This window comes from Peromyscus maniculatus, chromosome 1 (assembly GCF_049852395.1).
Source record: "Peromyscus maniculatus bairdii isolate BWxNUB_F1_BW_parent chromosome 1, HU_Pman_BW_mat_3.1, whole genome shotgun sequence".
Taxonomy (NCBI): domain Eukaryota; kingdom Metazoa; phylum Chordata; class Mammalia; order Rodentia; family Cricetidae; genus Peromyscus; species Peromyscus maniculatus.
In genome coordinates this window covers 185,245,321-185,264,365 of record NC_134852.1, presented here as the reverse complement: position 1 = coordinate 185,264,365, position 19,045 = coordinate 185,245,321, and positions in this window count along the sequence as shown.

Sequence of the window (19,045 nt, the reverse complement as noted above, 5' to 3'; positions counted from 1 at the left end):
GCCTAGCAGTGAGAAACTGAAAAATAATTTGGATTGGGGAAAAGATCACTCAGAACTACTCGGAGTCTCTCAGAATGAAAAGTTATTTCAACCCAGCTTGTGTTGGCCTAGGTAAGGAAGGGTACAGTCTGGTAGGTAATACTTCCTTTATTCTCAATGTTTTAACACACAAAGACTCATTTCTCAGTCTCCTTTAGCATTAGCTCAGGGACACAACCTGCCCACATGTTACAGGTGTGAAACCAGGAACACATCATCTGACATGGTACAAGCAGAGAAAGCAGGGTAGTTCATCAGCTCTGAACTGCTTCTGCCTGCTGGCCACCTCCCTACCAAGGGGCCAGAGATAACAGCACCACCTCTGAATCATCTTTGAGGAGCAGATGTCTGTCCTGTCTCAAGCTAGGACACCACCACCCTCAGAACGTACTGGGCGAAACCAAATGTTGAACCCAATCATTCTCAGGCAGTTTTCTCCAGGCTCCTTCTATTAGGCAAGACTCCAATTCCCACATAAATGCTCATTGCCACAGCAAAAGATTCTGGAGCCTTGTGACGTTTGTGGGGTGGTTTCTCCCCATAAAGAGCACACATCAGTGTTCCACCTGCTGAAGGACCAGGCTCTGTAGATACACATTTCCTAGCCCCAGGAGGGCCTGGTGAGGCAGCTACCAGTGTTGAGTGCTCAGTGTGGTCAAAGAAGTTTTGTTCTTTCCCACACAGAGTTTGCTTTGTGTCATTGCTTTCTATTTTAGGACATGGGTGTGCTTACATTAATTTGATGATTCTCTCTAGAAGGAACACATGGAATGTGTAATACTGCCTTCGTTCTTAACAGCTTCCGTAAAGTGAGGCTGCTGGGTCCCCTACTATTCCCAGAAAAACGGGGGTGGAACATTCTGGGATTTATATCTTCTTTTTTGTTTAAACTTTTTTTTTTTTTTTTTTGCCATGGAGAAATCTCTATATAGCATTTTCCAAAAGGGTTATAGCCAAGAACACATCCTAAACAGGAAGTGTTACATGTGTTACCATTTAGCATTGATATATCACTTAAACACGCGAGTAGTTAGAGTGCACTTCCCCCCAGCAGTGTGAACTCATGCACATGGCCCTGGACAGGTGTCTGGGGTTCACCTCCTAAGCACTTGCCCATTGTAACCTGGATTGAGTTCCACAAAGAGGGAAGAGATGAACAGAGATGTAAAATCACTTTCTTGGAGGAAAGCAGGATAGGAATATGTGCATTGAACAGTGAGGCGTGAGTAATTGGAGAAGCATTTATATGCTATGTCGCTGACGGTAGACATTAACTCCATTCTGATGGTTTTTTAAGTGGTGTAAGAAGGACTAAGAATGTAGCTCACTTGGCAGGACCCTTTCCTTGCATGCAAGAAGTCCTGGGTTCGATCTCCAGTATGTCACAAATCAGATATGGTGTTACACACCTTTCATTCTAGCAATTTAGTTCTTACATCCCTTTAATTCATATCTTGCAGGCAGGAAAACCAGCTGATCAATGCCATCCTCACCAAATAGCCAGTTCAGGGCCAGTCTGAGATACATGAGACATTGTCAAAAACAAGATGATATGAGTAGACCTTACCTTGACTGTTCTGATAATGAATCAAGAGTGGTCTACTAGGAAAGGGTAAAAAGATGGAGAAGGAAGGGTGAGAGAGGGTAGCAGGGACCATAGATGTGAGAAAGCATAGTGTCTACATGTATGGGAACATCATACTGATGTCTATTAATGTGTATAATTAATTGGCAATCATAATTATAATAATAAAAGAATAGTCTTACAACATTCTCTTTTATCGCCCTGGATTGCTTACTTGATTTCTAGCCTCTGCTCCTCTATTAGAAAGGGCTGGGTTTGTTTCAAGTCTGTTTAAATTTCAGCTTATGTCTGCAGGCCAAATTGAAAAGTGCGCTCATTTCTTTTAACAGCAGATTTAATTTTACTTATTTGCTTTCCTTATCTCCTCTGGTCATCACCCATGATCTCTGGCTTCTTTCAATACGCAGTTCAGTAATACTTTCCAGAACAGAAGAGACGGTCTTCCTGGAAATATTAACAGACCTATGGTAAGAAATGATAACTCCATTAAAACTATGTGGACAAATCGAGATCATTGTGATATTTGTCAGGGTGCTTGGCAAAGTTTTATTCTAAAAGATGTTGATTTAAATTATATTGGTTTTGAAGGTCAATGATGCAGTGACATGGTATTTTATCTTTCCGTGTTACTAACAACTATCCACATTACTTCCTCTCTCTCTCTCTCTCTCTCTCTCTCTCTCTCTCTCTCTCTCTCTCTAAGTCCTTATGCTATATCAGGTCTTGAAATATCTATGATAATTTTGACACCAAAATATTTGATCAATTCATAGGGCTTTGTCATAAAATGAGTTCATTAGATTTTTAAAAAATAGTCAATTTACAGAAGGTCCTTAGATCACAAACTTGGCCAAATGAGTTGTAAAAGGTGCATTGGAATCAGATCACAAAGACGCCAAGATGATGGTGAGGAGTCCAGCAGATGTCAAGTAGTAGAGTGTGACAAGCCATTACAAGCTCTGGAGCAGAGGTAACATATGCTCAACTGTGCTAGTAAAATGACCAAACCTTTGTGAACCATGACTCAAACTCGATAGTGACATGACAGAGACAGGTGAATGACCATTGAAACTGGCTCTGTGAGTGACCAAAGGAAAAAAACAATACTTCCAGATCTTCCTTCCCAACATTTGTTCGGGTTTTTTGTATGTTTGTTTGTTTGTTTTTGTCTTACTTTAGTCAAAATTTGACAATCTGTTTTTATGTATGGCAACAATATTTCTAATTACCTGATGCTAATCAGGGAATGTTTAAACTCTAATTTCTCCCTTACATTGCCTTAAAAAAGAACTCAGGCAAAGCACCAATGAATGAAGAATACAGGGTTGGTGGAAACACTCTAATCATCTTCCTGGACTCTGAGCATCTGTGCCTCAGTCTCCAACAAACTACTCAATCAATTAAGACCCATAAAACCTGGGGACCACAGAAGAGTACTTCCCAAAAGCATTCCAGAGTCAAGCTTGAGAGAAAAACTTTGATCCCACTAGATTAGCTTGGAGTCAGATACACACACACACACACACACACAGAGAGAGAGAGAGAGAGAGAGAGAGAGAGAGAGAGAGAGAGAGAGAGAGAGAGAGAGAGAGAGAGAGAGCTATCTTATCTCAGCGGACTAAGGCTACATACATAATACAATAGTAGTTCTTGTAAATATGTGGAAAGACTTGGTAATCACACCCTTACCCTTACAGCTCAGTGGTCTATACAGAAGATGAGGCAGAAAGATTGTAAGAGCCAGGATGACAGACGACTTCAACACAACAGGGCAGATGGACATATGAACTCAGAAACTGACAATATGCACAAGCTCAAACCTGCTGTGGGATGTTCTGTATGTCCTGTGGGAGCCCTTCTTGGGTTCTTTGTGGCATTACCCAGCAGGTCCGCATAGAGGATGATTAGGACCATGGGCCTGAGTGCAGGTGTCTGAGATGGTCTGCACTTGGCTGTGCTGGGGGATGGTCTGTATGTCAAGTTGTTCTGATTGATCAATAAATAAAACCTGATCGGCTGTGGCTAGGCAGGAAGGATAGGCGGGACTAACAGAGAGGAGAAATAAAAGGACAGGAAGGCAGAAGGACTGACTGCCAGATGCCGCCATGACCAGCAGCATGTGAAGATGCCGGTGGGCCACCAGCCATGTGGCAAGGTATAGATTTATGGAAATGGACTAATTTAAGCTATAAGCACAGTTAGCAAGAAGCCTGCCACGGCCATACAGTTTGTAAGCAATATAAGTCTCTGTGTTTATTTGGTTGGGTCTGAGCGGCTGTGGGACTGGCGGGTGACAAAGATTTGTCCTGACTGTGGGCAAGGCGGAAAACTCTAGCAACACAAACCAGACAAAATCCCACTATAGAGGAGGGCAGGTGGGCACAAAGTACCACCTCCTAACCAAGGAGCTAATCATTGGCATTTGATTGCTGCTACATGAGGGAATGTCAGATCTCTTCAATGGAGTGACACCTGGTATACTGACTACACTCCAGGGCGGATGCTATATCCAGGAGTAGTTGACCAACACAAGTTGGACTCCATGAGTCTTCTGTTTTATTTTGATATGGGGGGGGTCATTAGGGTGAGTGGGTAGGGAGTTAAGGGAGGATCTGGGGGAAGTGGAGGAGAGGAATGATAATGATCAAATAAAATATGAGATTATCAAATAATAAATAAAAACATTAAAAAAGAAAGGGAAGGGAAATGTTTCCCTTTTGGAAGGAAAAATAAAGGGCAAGGGAAGGATAAAGGAAAAAAGGAAAGAATGGGAAGGATGGGAAAAAGGAAAGGATGAGAGAAAAGGGAAGGGTTTTTTTTTCTGATTGTTCCAATCAAGCCTTCAGAAAGACACACACTGATTGCCCAGCTCTACTGTCTTCCCAATAAGGGCCCATTACTGAAGAAAATAAAGATCCTCAGCAATGGGTCCTTATTACTGGAGGAATCAGAATGCAAAAACCATGCTTCAAGAGGTAAAATAACTTGCAGACAATCTACACTAATTGTCTCCATGTGTTACAGGAAGTGAGCAAACCAAGGTGGTTGAGCAAGGCATCATCAAGGAGCCAAAACTTGAATAAGGCCTTCAAGGAAGCACAGCTTTCTATTGGGTAGAGAAAAAGAGAACGTGTTTGGGGTATGAAAAGCTCCAAGCACAAGCTAGTAGCTCTCTCTCTTTCTCTTCTCTCTCTCTCTCTCTCTCTCTCTCTCTCTCTCTCTCTCTCTCTCTCTCTCTCTCTCTCTCTCTCTGTAATTGGGGGAGAAAAAGTGAGAACAGAGACAAACAAGCCTTACTGCACACTACTTACACGTAATTCTGATTTTGTAAATTATGTGTTACGTCAGATTCCCCAGACTTCCAACACTTAATAAAAGAAACACTGGAATGAGTCTATTTTGTAACATGAACAACTTCTTAATGTGACTACTCTCTGTGTTAATGATTCATAGCTTCAGCTATGGTATTTTAAACCCTAATCCTCAATGCATTCTGGATTTTTTTTAAGTGATCAGCGTGTGTCTCCAAAAAAGAGTAAACACCCAAAATGTTAAATATGTTATCTGAAACCTAATGTTGTTTTAAACTTAAACCATCCTAAACATGAAAGATGAGAGTTGGTTCAGAGCTGGGAACACAGCTCTGAACATCCGGTACATCCGGTCACCTGGGGTGACACTTTTTCTAAACCTCTCATTCCCATTAGTCTTGGGGTCAACAATTTTGAGTTCTGCTGTGGTCGAGTGTATTTGTGTACAGTGACCCTTGAGGTTCATAAAAGAGGCAGCTCACTTCTCACCAACTCTGACTAATGTACATGGAGAGAACCCCATAAAATAAACATACTCCAAGTTGTTTGCACAGTGATGGAGATCCCCACCCGCTGCCTCCCTGATGCCAATGCAACTGGTGTTTGAAAAGCTAAGCAAATTCCATTTTAGTCCGAAGCTCGGTCTGATGTCCTTTGACTAGCGCTCTAGACTTTAGGACAAAATGTCACCAAAGAGATACTCTGGGACAGCTCTTGGTTTGGTCATTATTCCACTAATGCAGCAACTATTTCTGTCTACAGAGAAAACATGACAGCTTCTACGGGCGGCCGAGAAGAGGGATGCACCATGGGAAACAAATAGCTAGAATGAAAAACAGCCTCCTCCTGTCCTCGGTCCCATTCACAATCAGATCACTACATTCCATAAACAAATAGTTTTTGTTTTTGTTTGGGTTTTTTTGTTTGTTTGTTTTTCACATTAAAAACCTGAAATTCTCCTGAATTGAACTTATCCTAGAGAAATAATTAAATGTGCATCAACAAGGAATGTTGATGACCTAGATAATCAACTGTAGGTCTACTAGTTTCCTGTTACTGGTGAACTATGGTACCACAGGCTCAGGAACTGAAAGCACCATAAAATTATTATCTGGAAGTTCTGTAGGTCACAAGTTCCATGGGTTTGCCTGGTGTCTCTACTTTTAATCTTTGCCAAGCCAAAATGGAGCCATTAGCTGGGTTTTGATTTCCCTGTGGAGATTATGGGAGAGAAGAGGTCTTTGTTTGCTTTGGTAATAAGACTTGGATCTCCATTTTCTTGCTTGTTTTCAGCTGAGGACTCTGGCCAGCTTTTACAACCTCACGTTTCTGACTAGGGCCCCGTTCTCGCTCTTGAAGCTTGAAGAGTGAGGACAGTCCTTGCTACATGATGTCTCTCTGCCTCTCCTAGCTCCTCCTCCTACCACCTTCATCCATGTGATTGTGTTGGCCCTACTAATAATCCCAAATGAAGGCTGCTAACCATAAGTCTATCCTTTGCCACCTCTTAATACAGTCACAGAGTTCTGGGTTAGGGCATGCTGATCTTTGGGTAGCTACCACAGTGGGATACCAGGGAGACACAGAATTTACATGGGAGTAAGTTGGATTTGAATAAAAGCAATGACATTAAAAATATTTACTAGTGTGGGGAAAATGCTAAGTAAAATATCACATTGACAGAAGTCGGGAGATTGCAAGCTTGAGGCCAGCATGCACTCCGGAGTAAGACATTATCTTAAAAAAGAAAAATACTGATATTTTCATCACATTTTCAATAGTGAACAAACTCTATAGTTTACAGGTCTATATATGCACACCTGTGTCTACATTTACTTAACATGTGTATTTGTACTTAATTGTAAATATCTATTCAAAAATGTTTAGTGGTTATCTCTAAGGTAAGAAATATCTGGTGAATACATTAGATTAACAAATACTTTTGAACTTAACTAAAATGGGTATGAATAGCATCTACCACATGCACACTCATTTAAAAAGTCTCATTTGCAAAATACGTACACGTTTAAAACTAGCTTTCTCTTACGAATTGAATGCATTAGGCAATCCTTTGCTCAAACAGTCCAACATAAACACCAAAAAATGCCTTTTCTGTCCTCAGTATCGTACTCATTACCATGGAACTGAACCCAGTTCCCATGGCGACCCAAACCCAGGCAGCCTTCTGAACGTTTTAGAAACCCGTTCCCTGTAGTCCAGTGTCCCTGTGGTTATTAAGCCATGTTATAACAGAAGACTCTTCCATATCACTGCTCTTGTCATCTCTGAGAAATCCTCTGACATGATGTAGCCTGAAGCATCTACGTGCCTGGATTGGGTTGGGTTTAAATTTCACACAGCTAAAAATAACTCTTTCTCCTCCTTTTGGTTTTAAAGTATAAGCAGATCAAGCTTTTGATGTACAGGGCTTATAAATGAAACAATTTGCTATCTCCACCCAAAGACAGCTCACACAACTCCAGAAGAGGCTATCTTTAACAGTTTACTCTGTGTTCTAACTGCTGTTTCCGTAAGAACGCACTGTATACAAACTTTGTTCCTAAGGTTATTTCTGTTGGTGCCAAAATGAATTCAATTCACAAAAATCATGTGGTGCATTCCATGTAACTTGGATGTTTTATTCTAAAGAAAACAAGGAATATTTTCCCCCTTCAGCAACCATTCTTGTTTATGGAAGATCCACCTCCACCCTGTAGATGATACTTGGGGCCAGTTACCAAGTGGATGTCACAAGACTTTGCAAAGAGTAAAGACTACAGATTATATCCCGTCTGCGCACCGTTGGAACACCTGAGAGCATTAGGGTATAGAGTGGAGTTCTCTACCGAAGTCCTGGAATGCAAAATCAGTGGGCCCTAATTCTATCTCTGACCCTTGCTGTCTGTGTGGCTATCAGTGACATTGAATTCTTTGTATAATGAAGATAACGGAACTGTCATGAGGTTTGCATGAATAAAACAGATGGAGTCCTTGGACTGCATTCTGTGGTCTAGAAATGGCATAGCACTAGTTGTAATAGAACAAGGCAACAATAATTGTAAGAACCATGGAAGGGAGACAATAACAGTGTTGAGAGAGAAAGGTGGGAGGAGGGAAAGAGAGAGAGAAAAAGAGACCAAGACAGGCAAAGAGAGAAAGAGACAGAAAGACAGACAGAGACAAGCTCCTTCTATGGCCTTTACACTGCCCTGGAGCAGGTCACATGCCCTCTCATAAAATACACATGGTCTACTTTTCCTACTTTATTCAGGTCTCTGACATAATAAAAACTTCTCAGGAAAGCTCAATTTAAAAGTCTAATGCCTGTCTAGCATTCCACATCTCTGTTCATTTTTCTATTGCATTTTAGCATATCATAGGTTAATTGTAGTTTATTTATCATGTTCCCTGTATATAAATCTCAGGAAGGCATATATAACAGCAATTCGTGAGACAATTCCACGTAGTTTATCTGGTAATCAAAACAGGTTTATTTCAGGGATAACTTACAGCCACTAAGGGATCAGCTACAGGATCTGGGAAAGATGAGGTGCAGTCCAGTATAGTTCTCTGGATAACTCTGCCTTGATCTGCAATCCAGCCTACAAGTCCACGGAAAGCCAAGAAAGCAAGCACATGTCTCATCAGGGCCACACCCCAGGGGCAGGTCATAGGCAGGTGTGGCACTGTTTCAAGGTCAAAGCTGGAACAGCTACCCACTACAGACAGAGATGTTTTTCTTGTTTATATATCTTTAACACCTATGAATAGTACGTGATTCATCACTGAGCTCTGTAAACGCATTTTCAACAAGAGAGTGGTCACTTTCCTCAAGAGTGAAGGTTTACCTAAAACAGGGCGGTGGGTATGGCAAAGCTCCAGCCTGAACTTCCCAAGCAATCCTAATGGGAATCCCAGCGAATGTGCATCTCTACCCTAGCATGCTTCAGTAGAAGGTCTAAAGAAAGAAAGAGGCAGGACAAATGTGTTAAGGGGGGCAAGAGACAGGGTTTTTGCATCTCTTTTTATTTAAGAATTACTAGGTAAATTTTTCAGTTGGGGACTGAGGGGCACTTGGATCTTTGTTGGCTTTCTCTAACAGTATTGAAGTATCAGCTTGTAGGCCATGTCAGGAAGCAGCCTTGTGACTTTTAACATACAAAAATTATCCACATTTTTGGACAGCAAGGTTCCCATTGCTTTTTGGACTGCTTTCAGGACAACAGCTGTTAGGGCATTATTAGCATCTCTGCTTCCTGTCTGGGTTTCTGGGAAATAGAAAACCCATGGGAGATCTTATCTTCTCATCTGCTCCTTGAGATGTAGTGTTGATCTTAGGTCTCTTGTTCAGAAGCCTACCTGAAGATTCCTGTGAACCCACAGATTGAGCACTAAAGGTTAGAACTTGCACTTCCCAGGGTTCAGTAAAAGCAGCTGAAATAAAATGACTCAGACAAGATGGCAGATCAATCTTTCTCAAGTAACGGTTCTGTGGTTCCCAGAACAAGGAAGGTATGGTGACGCCTCACAGTCCAGCTTTCATGCCTGAGTTCTGGCTGACTGATCTAGTGCCTACCATGACATCTGTCTTCCAGACAGCAGGAAGAAAGAAAGCGCATGTGGAGCACATGTCCTTGCCTTAAAGTCACAATGTGGATGTGCCATGTCTGCTCATATTCCAGCTCCTGGAACATCTTGCGCGACACAACTAGCTGCGAAAGAAGCTGGGAACAGGAGGGGGTTTGTTTGTTTTTTCGTTCGTTCGTTCGTTCGTTCGTTTGTTTGTTTGTTTGCCTGAGCTGTTTTAAGTCCAGCTTCCAAGGAAATTCTTTGATCAAAGGGGAGAGAAAATACAAGCTGGAGCACACCCACCAGGCTCCATCACTGTCCCCACCATATGCCACCTTTCTAGGCACACAACGTCCATTCACACACTTCTGGCCAATGGAGCATGTATGCCTCGTCCCTGGGGATTCAACACAATGTCTGAGCTACTTACTGAATGTAGCTCCAGACTCTGGTTCCCCTGTGAGGAACTGTCTTTCCACTAAACCCAAATATGACTCCTAGCGATCTATTGAAGAGTGACCTGCCACTTCTATACACACACTCAAAGGAGCACATGCGTACACACATGATCAATAATGGTAGAGGAGAAACAAATTTTAAATTTTTTAAAACTCCTGTTTGAGGAAACTGAAAATGCTACCTTTTAAATTTGATGGGAATACAAGGACATTTCAAGGCGAGCATAAACTAAGGTCGTTTATGACTACCCAGTCAACATTGCAGAAGATACTTCGATACTATCTACATGTGAAGAAGAAAGACATTCTTAGTCATGAGTATAAAGAAGGAAAGGATAAACTTCATAAGCAGAGCTAGGAAATAACCCATTGTGCCCAATACAAATCAACAAATTCTCTGAAACTAATAGAAAAGAAAATAAGGAATAAGCAATAATCCAACTAACCAAAATAACTATCAATGAATTTACAGGAACTTGATAGCATCTTTCAATAATCTCCCATGTAAATGGCCTCAACTTACCAACAAAGAAATTCATATTAGCTAATTAAACTAGCAAACGAGGTCTAACTATCTGTTGTCTCCAGAAGACAGGCCTCACTGATAGAAATGCCCACAGACAGAGTCATAGAATAGAAGTCAATCTATCAAAAAATCAGAAGCTGAAAATGGGTTGACACAGACGTTAAACAAAAATTAAAAGAGATAAAAATAGCCACTGAATATTAATGAAGGGGATAATTTACAAGAAGATTTAACAATTGTTATAAATGTGGGACTCTCAGTTTCATAAATCAAACGCTAGTGGTTTAAAAGGTCATGTAGGTCTTGTTTATAATGGGTAACTTCATTATCCTGTTCTTGTCCTTAGATAGGTCATTCAAACTAAAAATAAAAAAGAAACTGTATAGTGAAACTACAACACAGATTAAATGGTCTCAAGAGATACCCTCAGAACTTTCCATACGAGAATATGAAATCCCCTTTCTTCTTAGCAGCCCACTGTACTTTCTGTAAAATCTAAAACATCTTAGACGACAGAACAATATTTTTTCTTCCATATATCTTTATTATTATTAATTAAATTTATTCATTTATTTTACATCCTGACCAAAGTGCCCCCTCCCTCCTCTCCTCTCATTCCCTCTCCCCTCCCCCTAACTTCCCAATCCACTCAGAGAACGATTCTTAAAAACTATAAAAGAATCAAAATAACTTTTGCGTCTAACCAGATCATTGTGGGACAACACTCAAAAATCAACAGCAAGAGAAAATACACAAATTCACAAAGACTGAGCGGTGTGCTCTTAAATGACGAGCGGATTACTGAAGAAATCAGGGAGAGACATTTTTTAAAACTCTTTCTGTTCGTTTGTTTACTTATTTTTCTGTTTTTACATCCTGGCCAAAGTTTCCCCTCCCTCCTCTCCTCTTTGCCCCTCCTCCCACTTTCCCTCTCTCCCCTCACCCCTCCTCCTGTTTCTCTTCAGAAAAAGGCCTACCAAAAGCAGGCGACAGAGTCAGAGACAGCCCCTGTTCCCATTGTTAGGAGTCCCACAGGAAGACCAACTTACACAACTGTAACATATGCACAGTGCCTGGGTCAGTCCCATGCAGGCTCCCTGGTTGCCGTTCAGTCTCTGTGAGCCCCTAGAAGCCCAGATCTGTGAGTTTTCTTGTGGAGTGCTTGACCCCACCCCCACTGGCTCCTACAATTCTTCCTCACAGAGGGAATTTTTAAATACCTAGAATGAAACAAAAGTGAATCACAACTTATCAGTACCTGTAGGATACAAATAAAGCAGCTCTACAGCTCTAAGAAGAAAGTTTACAGCTATGAGTACTTATGTTGGGGGAAAAAAAAGCTGGATCTCAAATCACTGAAGGATGCAACTCAAAATCTTAGAAAAACACCAAGCTAAACCAAAAGCAGTAGGAGGCAAGAAATAATAAACACTGGGCTGTAAATTAATGAAATTGAGACTAAAAGAACAATATGTGGAATTAATCAAACAAGAGTTGGTTCTTTGAAAAAATAAACAAGATTGACACATACCCCCAGACAAATTAATCAAAAGGAGAGAAGTCTAAAATTAATAAATTAGAGAACCAAAAAGGGATATTACATCATAGTCCAACAAAATTCAGAAGGTCACTGGCAAATACTTTGAAACTTTATGTTTTAAAAATTGAAAAGAAATAATTTCATAAATATGTGACCCCAAAATTTATTCAAGAAGATATAATTTAAATGGTTTAATAACAACCAATGAGATTAAAACAGTAATAAAAATCTTCCCACATTCTATCCAACTGTGAAGTCTGAAAGCTACAATAATGGCTGGTCTGGCAAGACACCATTGTACCAGTATGCGTGTCTTGTCCGGCCAGTCATTATTCTGCATGAAGTATAATAGAAGTTCCTTGGAACTTCCTGAAAGTAACCAAGCACTTTCTGATTGGATTTAAGTCCTACTCCAGAAGACGAAAACCATATCTGGTACCAAGATATTGGGCCAAGAACTTATGGCTTGATAGGTCATAGGCCCTAGTGAAAATCTACTATTAGCTACTTGGAGAAAGAGCGTCAGTTTTCTCTAAGAGTGTAGCCTCTGGCATGTGAACCATGATCTCTGTTTTAAGTAGAAGGCTACACCACCACCACCAGTCTGGTGTTACAAACTGGTCTTGAGAGGTGGATGGGGAGGGGGTAGATCCTGGAACAGCTGTGAGGGGAGAGTAAAGGTGACTGTGATCAAAATACATTGTATGCAATTCTCAATAAACAACAACAAAAAAAAAGTTGTTTCCCACAAAGAAAGGCTCAATATTGGATGTATTCACTGTTGAGTTCTACCAAAACTTTAAGGAAAAGCTAAAATGTTTATCAAACTGTTCCACAAAATAGAAAAAAAAAAAAGAGCACTATCAAACTCATTCTATGAAGGTAGTGTTATCCTAATATCAAAACTAGAACAAATTTTGAACACAACAAACAGAAAACTATACACTTTTCCTGATGCACATAGACACAAAAACTCTCAATAAGTCTTGTAAGCCACATTCAAGAACATATTAAGAAGATTATATATTATGACCAAATTGGGTTCATCCCTGGAATACGAGGTTGGTTCAACATACAGAACTCAAAATAAATGTAATACAGCATATTAATAGGTTTAGGAACAGAAATCACACAATCATCTCAATAGAGGAAGAAAAGGCATTAGTCAAAGTTTAACATCCCTTCTTGATAAAAACTCTGAAGAATCTAGACAAAGAAAAAATACATCTCAACACAATAAAAACTACATATGTCAAACCGATAGCCAGCATTATACTAAATGAGGAAAACAACAAATTCCCGCTAAAATCTGGAGTAAGACAAGAGTGCCCACTGACTGCTCTTAACATACTCCTTAATGTCTTAGCCAGAGTAATAAGACAAGAGAAACAAATAAAAAAGATGAAAATGGGAAAGGAGAAGGTACAAAGCTTCTCTGTTTGCAAATGACATAATACTATTTATAAGAAACCCTAAAAACTTCACAAGGAAATTCTTATATCCGATAAATACTTTCAACTAAGTAAGCAGCAAAATACAAAATCAATCAGCTTAAAAAAAACTGGTAGTTTCTCTATGTGCCAATAATAAATGCTGAGAAAGAAATCAGGGTAGGAAGAAATCTCATCCACAATAGCTTCCCAAGGGAAGAGAGAGAGGAAGGAAGAAAAGGTAACTGTGGAATAAGATGTCAAGTCCTCAGGAATGTGCTGACGAGTGGTATTGCTGAGTCATATAGTAGATTTATTTTTATCTTTTAGAGGATTCTCCACACTGATTTCCTGAGTGGCCAGATCAATTTTCAATCCCACCAACAGTGAATGAGGCTTCCCTTTTTCCCACATCCTCTTCAGCATTTGTTGTCTGTTACTTCGTTGATCTTTGCTATTTTGACTAGCATAAGAGGAAATCTCAAAGCTATTTTGATATGCATTTCCCTAAGTGCTAGAGATGATGAACAATTTTTGAGAAATTTCTTAGCCATTTTTATTTCTTCTTTTGAGAACTATTCAGATCTCAATCCCATTTTTTTAATGGGTTAGGGTATTTTTGTTATGTTTTTGGCTGTCTGTTTTGGAGTTCTTTGTATATTCTATATATTAATCCTCTGTCATACGTTTAGACTCACTCCTATTCTGTGGCTTCTTTGTCTAGTGGTTTTCTTATGTGTGGAGAAGCTTTTTAGGTTTATGAGGTCCCACTTGTCAATTGTTGACCTTAAGCTTTGGGCAAAGATTTTGGTCATGTGACTACATTTTCTTATAGGAGTTTTGGTGTCTTCGGTTTCACATTTAGGTGCTTGGAGTTAGTGGGGTTTTTTGTTTTTCAAGACAGGTTTTCTCTGGGTAGCTTTGTGCCTTTCCTGAATCTCGCTCTGTAGACCAGGCTCCCACTCGCAAGGTAATAGATACAGATCTACTTTCATTCTACTGCGTGTGGACTTCCAGTTGTCTCAATACCATCTATTAATGTTTTCTTTTCTCCAGAGTATGGTTTTGGTATTTTTGTCAAATATTAAATGACTGAAGTTATGTGTACTAATGTTTGGGTCTTTGATTTTGTTCCACTGGTCTATATGCAAAAAAAAAAATGTACCATATGGTTTTTTGTTTGTTTTTTAACTGCAGCTCTATAATATATCTGGAAATCTAGAATGGCAATCCCTCCAGTATTGTTCTTTTTCCTCAGAATTATTTTAGTTACTGGGGATCTTTTAGGGTTTAATATAAATTTTAGCATAGTTTTTTTTTCTATTTCTGTGAAGAATAGAATGAGGATTTTGATTGGGATTTCATTGAATCTATAAACTGCTATTTGTAGAAGGGTAGTATACTGGGGTGGGTATGAACATGTGTCATTACTATAGAAGTTTGTATAGAGGGTCCACAAATTTATATACCATATGATTCAGATATACTCCTGGGTACATTCTCAAAGGACTCTAGGTCAACAAATCACAGGAACACTTGCACATCCATAGTTATTGTTCAATAGCTACAAAATGGAACCAGCCTAGATGTCCATCAATAGATGAATGAATGAAAGAAACAAAACAAAAATATGTTACATATACACCAATGGAATTTTATTCATCCCTAAAGAATGAAATCATGACATTTGCAAGGAAAATGGATAGAATCAGTGATCATTATATGTAAATGAACAGACCATGATCAGACTGAAAATACTGCATGTTTTTTTCTCACATACAGAATATAGATTTAAATTGATATGTGTTTATGTTTGTAAGCCTTGAAAGCAGACCATGGGGAGAGAGTCCTAAGAGATGGGGGGGGGGGAGGACAATGGGATCCATGTACATGAAAGCAGAAGGGTGACTTTTTGAGGGAAGGACCAGCCACCAGAGAGATGAAGAGGAAGGTAGTTGGGAAGGGGGATGAATAAGGACACATAAAATGACAGATATGTAGGGGAAATGCCCTAACAAGACCTATTACTTTGTTTGCTAACTTGAGGAACTAAAATAAATAAATAAACAAGCCTTGCACTAAGAAAGGTAAAAGAAAAACCATAGCAGTAACGTGTCTATACCAGTCACAAAAGGTCACAACTATGACCTGAAAAGCCCCCTTGACTTCATCCCTCTGTGGTCTTCCTTTCCCTTTACACATCCCCCCTGGAACCAACATGGCTTTTGCAACTTTCTTCCCGTTTGGGGCATATTGGGGAGTTGGAGTATTTTTAGATGTGGAAGAATTCCAGGCCTTTAGAAAGAAGAATTGTGGTTTCATTGGCAATTAAAATTTTCAAAAAATATTTTTTTGGTTTCTGACTCTTTAGTTCCAGTTGTTTCCATCCTTGTATACACAAGTGTAGCTAAAGAACTCATGTGACCAGAGTTGCATTTTGTGTACAGACGCACCACTCCAAATGTGCCTGATCTTGTCTGATCTTGTCTTTTCTTAAAGATTTGTGTGTGTGTGTGTGTGTGTGTGTGTGTGTGTGTGTGTGTGTGTGTGCAGGTACCTTTGGGGGCCAAAAGAGGGCATGGTATCCCTGAAGTTAAAACAGTTGTGAGCCACCAATGTGAGTGCTAGGAACAGAATTCAAGCCTTCTGAAAGAGCAGCAAGTGCTCTTAACCACTGAGCTGTGGTGATATTTTATTTGTATGTTAATAAATAAAGTTTGCCTGGAGATCAGAGGACATTGATAGCCAGCCATAAACAAAAGTCAGGCGGTGGTAGCACACATCCTTAATCTGATCACATGGCAGGCAGAGTCTTTGTGCACCAAGCACGGTGACACACGCCCTTAATCCTAGTACCAACCATAGAGACCTGGAGGTCTGTATAGATAGGCAGTGACAAGGAAGTGAGGTGGCTGGGCTAAGAGCCAATGAGAAGGCAGAACAGCAAGGCAATAAAAGCACAGCTTAGACAGGAAGAAGTCGGCTCTTTTGGGAAGCTACTGCAGCATGGTGAGCTAAGGTTAGTTGGTGGCTACCACTATTTCTCTGATCTCTACAGCTTTCACCCCTGTATTTGGCTCTGTGTTTCTTATTTAATAAAACTGTTTAGAAATTCGTCTACACTGAGCCATCTCTCCAATGCCCAGAGTTCTTTTCTAATTGGTCTACATCCCTTTTATGATAGCTCAAGGTCATCCACCTAAGAGTAGCAAGAAGTATCTAGGATATATTAATATTCTGAGTTTTCCTGGTCAGTTTCACTGAAGTTTCTGTATCTAATGCCATGCAATCTATCTTTCAAAATAAATAACATTTTTTTCTGAGTATTTTTCTTAAAAAGAACAAGATTACCAGCTTCCTAGTCCACAACATTTACCTATGCTTCTCAAGACCCAATAAACTATGCCATTTATTTTGCATTTCATTGTGGTGGGACTCCTAGAGGAATATTCGCTGTTAAGTAGGAAATACCATCAGCTATTATGGTAAGAAGACTCAAAGTGCAAGGGCTTAAATAAGATAATTTATGGGTCTGGAGAAATAGCTTGGCAGTTAAGAGTGCTTGCTTCACAGCTGTCTTAGTTAAACGTCTATTACAGAGATAAATACCATGAGCACAAACAACTTAGGGAGAAAAGGCCTTACTACACCTTACAGGTTACAGTTCTTGATGGGGAGAACTCAGGGCAGGAACTCAGGGCAGGAACTTGGAAGCAGGAACTGAAGCAGTGGAAGAATGCTGCTTGCTGGTTTGCTCTCTGTGACTTGCCCAGCCTGCTGTCTTATACCACCTAGGACCACATACCCAAGGATGTTACTACCTACAGTGGGCTAGGACCTCCCACATCAATCACTAATCAGGAAAATGCCCTACAGACTTGACTGTGGTGCTCTGATGGACAGATTTCCACAACTGAGGGTTCTCTTCCAGGGTAACTCTAGCTTGTGTCAAGTTGACAGAAAACCAAGCAGGACAACCATCATGAGACTGGAGTTTGGAACCCAGAAACCATGTAGCAAACTGGACATTACATATACCTGCAACCCCAGCTCCAAGTAGGGCAAAGATAAGAAGATCAGTGGAGGCTGCTGACTTTCAGGCTAGCCTGGGAAATCTAGGCCGCAGGTTTAGGGAAAGCCCCTACCTCAGAGTAGTCTGATGAAAGAATACCTGACGTTCTTCTTCTGGACTGTGTGCACAAGCACCTGCACACACACACACACACACACACACACACACACACACACACATTCATGTACACTCAGATGGACACATACACAAACATACACAAAAGTCAATAAGTAATCTCTTTAAAAAGACAATTTCTCTATTTCATTTCATTTAATTATTATTCCTTAGACACCTATTTGTTTTCTAACAAGAAACAGAAAGAGTTGATCCTGATGGTAGGGGTGTGGGGAACTGGGGGGAATTGGAGGAGGGGAAAGTATAATCAGAACATATTGTATGAAAAGAATCTATTTTTATTAAAAAATTGTTATGTTTTCTTGATTTTAGGGCACAAATTTTTCATTTTTAAACAGCTGTGAGCTGAGGGTGTGACTTACAATCAGTGGCGTTTCTGTGTTGTGTTAATAATTGGCTATGTATGTTTGTCTTCTTGAGGTTACAAGAAATGTGATTTTGAAACTTACAGTGTCTTAGCTTTTGTTTTTCTCTTCTTAATAGTCCCGATGTTGGCAATCCAGGCCTGCTAAGGAAGTTCTGTCTTCCTCAGCATAAGAAGCCTAAGTTTAGGTCTAAGGTAGTTACTCCATCTCTTGTGTTATTCACTACCCAGTCAAAATGGGAAGACTGGCAGGGACATGCATGGTCTTTCACTTTAGGATGCTATCTGAAAATAATAAGTGTCATGTTTTACCATGCCTTGAGTTATCTTAACTTGCATGTTCACGTGTACTTGAATGGCAACATTCGCATAAAGAATTGAACGTTTCTTTAGTGGGTAGAAAAGAATTAATGCTTAGCAATTGCTGAAGAACCCTCCTCTTTTAAACTTCCTATTCTTTTAGCGATGCATGCTCTCCCAAGTCACTATTTCCTCAAATCCAATGTGAAACCCCATCAGTTCCTAGGACCCAACAAACCCACTCAGTCAAGGACATTCATCTCTCTAGAGATGGACTTTATTGAAGCCACGGCAAGGGAGGGGCAAGATTCCCATTGCTGCCTCCGAGAAACTTCCGACTGGGTAGTGGACATCTGTTAGTGGGAGCCTTTCCATGCCCAATCATCCACGTTCCAGAGCCTTTTCCAGATCCATCCTAAGCTTCCCCTCTGCACCTCCTGTTTTCTTCTCCCTCATCACACATTCTCCCCTTTCAGCCTACATTCAATGTGAGGCAGCCTTGCCTTCTCCTGCCTGTTAGCCAATGCTTGACTGGGCTCATTCTCATCATTAGCAGCTTGGAAAATATTTTTCCTAAGTAAAGACAGATACCCACCCTGAAAGGAATTCTCATGGAGCCAATGGCAAAGATGGTATTATCATGTTACTTCAGAAGACTATCAAGAACCTCAGAGAAAAATGTAGAAATCAAGGCCAAATGCCCAAAATCCTAGTAA